Source organism: Cyprinodon variegatus, unplaced genomic scaffold (genome assembly GCF_000732505.1).
Source record: "Cyprinodon variegatus isolate N-32 unplaced genomic scaffold, C_variegatus-1.0 Scaffold4184, whole genome shotgun sequence".
NCBI lineage: Eukaryota > Metazoa > Chordata > Actinopteri > Cyprinodontiformes > Cyprinodontidae > Cyprinodon > Cyprinodon variegatus.
In genome coordinates, this window is record NW_015154637.1 from 1 (window position 1) to 2,020 (window position 2,020).

At 36.6% G+C, this 2,020-nt stretch overlaps 1 long non-coding RNA gene across 1 annotated transcript in view; it reads right to left on the reverse strand.

Moving 5' to 3' along the window:
* Positions 1-261: 261 nt before the first annotated feature.
* The window catches only part of LOC107081328, a 3,063-nt gene continuing 1,304 nt past the window's right edge, over positions 262-2,020 (reverse strand). Inside the window, exons 2-3 of the long non-coding RNA XR_001481055.1 lie at positions 414-505; positions 262-320 (exon numbers count right to left, since the gene is read on the reverse strand). This is a non-coding gene — a long non-coding RNA (uncharacterized LOC107081328). The remainder of the gene's footprint in view (positions 321-413; positions 506-2,020) is intronic.

The following is a 2,020-nucleotide window of genomic DNA, read 5'->3' on the forward strand; positions in this document are numbered from 1 at the left end:
ATCCATCCATCCATCCATCCATCCATCCATCCATCCATCCATCCATCCATCCATCCATCCATCCTTAATTTCCAAGCCAATATCTGTCCAAGCAAATTAAAATTTTATGGTGAAAGACACTTATTTTATTTTATTCGTTGAAGCAATGCAAAAAAGTATTACTTTGAAAGCAAAGTACATGGTTGAAGACCCAAAGTATGTACAAAAAATTAGATTTTTGCATACTTGGACTTCCCCTAAAGTAAATATGAATTACACATACCTGTTCATTTCCAGATCCTTGGAGATTGCTCTCTCAAAGTATTTTTTCAACTCTGATACTAAAAATATGGAAAACAATTTTAACATTTGAAGAGTCGGGAAAAATGCAGACATGATCATTCATTTGTTTCATTCGTTTTACCGATACACACCCTTTGGAAGAACGACCAGAAGTTTGGCATCTGTGTCTGAAACACTTTTGACCAAATTGGTCTTTTCTTTGAAGGAGAAGTCACTCTGAAAACTTTAAAACCAAAACAAAAAGTCAAAACCCAACAGTCAGCTTTAATTCTACATTCAGATTATTACCACAGTCATTAAAGTTAAATACTAATATTATTGATGAGGCTTAATACAAGTACCAAGTACATTAAAGGGGTCACAGAATGCAAAACTGAGTTTCCATTGTCATAGATGAATAACGATTGTTCAATGGGTGAAATGGACGTACAGAGAAGTTCAAACCCCATCAACGCCTCCTTTCTCTGAAAATCTCACAATTCTAAACTTCCTCAATAAAACAGGCGAATCCAAACAAAGCACTGAGACGATGTAAATTTGGGGTTGGTGCCTTATTTGGTTCTGGCCTGTACTTTTGTCACGCCCCGAAATTGACATACAGACCAGCCCACTGGTTCACTGGCCCAAGAACATGAATAAAGGCAGATGTAAGAAACCAGTTTGGCTGTTTAGCCTACAGTACAGTTGGGTTTACTTCTACAAGAATTACAAAGCAGGCAATTCCTCTATTGAAAATGAGCCAGGACCACGGGCGTAAATGCAGTGTTCCAGGCTGCACGGAGAAAGGGGAAATTGACTGAACCGGACCTCATCAGAGAGACATGAGCAGCCCGTCCTCAGCTGGAGGAGGAGGGCTGGGGGCCGGTAGTTCTGGAAACCACAAACTATTTTAAGTTTTCTTCTTGTCCTTTTCCCTATTCATAAAAAAAAATAAATTCTGGAAACAGTTCCTGACACTGAAACACCTTTCAAATTAGATTTGGTTATTTATAAACCTCTTTATGAACAACTTATAGTTGTGAGCCAGTTTTTTCTGTTAATCATGTATGTTTACATAATATAAAGCTTTGCTGAACTACTCCTAGCCACTGAACCATCTCATATAGGCTCATGATACAAGAAAAACCTCTACTGTTAAAATTCTGGATTTCATTTGATTTACCAACAAAAGTTAATAGCAAGCATTGAAATGGAAAGAAATATATTTCACATAAAATAAAAATTTGTTGTGCTTAGTCCCCTTTTCTCTGGTGACCCTGAATAAAAGCCAGTTAAACCAACTGTTTTTTTAAATAACCAGGTACAGTAAGTGGGATCACCAATGGGTAATTTAAAGTCTTAGTAAAAGCAGTAGTGCTGTGAGGGGTAGGAAGTTTTTAGAGAAAATTGAATAGATAACATGCTAAAAATCAATAGTAAAGTCTAGAAAGAAGTTATTGACCATGAAGAAGGTGGAAACACCTAGTCATTAAAAGTTAAAACCTAATAAGACCCAGCTATCACAGTGATAAGCCCAACAGACAGAGCATTGACACAATAAGGTTGTTTGCTTCAGCAGCCAAAGTCACTGAAAGCCTATAGCTTGTGTTTTCAGCTGGTGCTTCTGGAATCATCCCAGTATTATAATGCATTATTTACTAATTACCAACAGAGGACTTTAAAACAATTTAAACATCAACTTGAAGCTACAGCTGAAAACAGTTGATAGTCCCTCCTTTTACTTCTCATAAAAAATAAA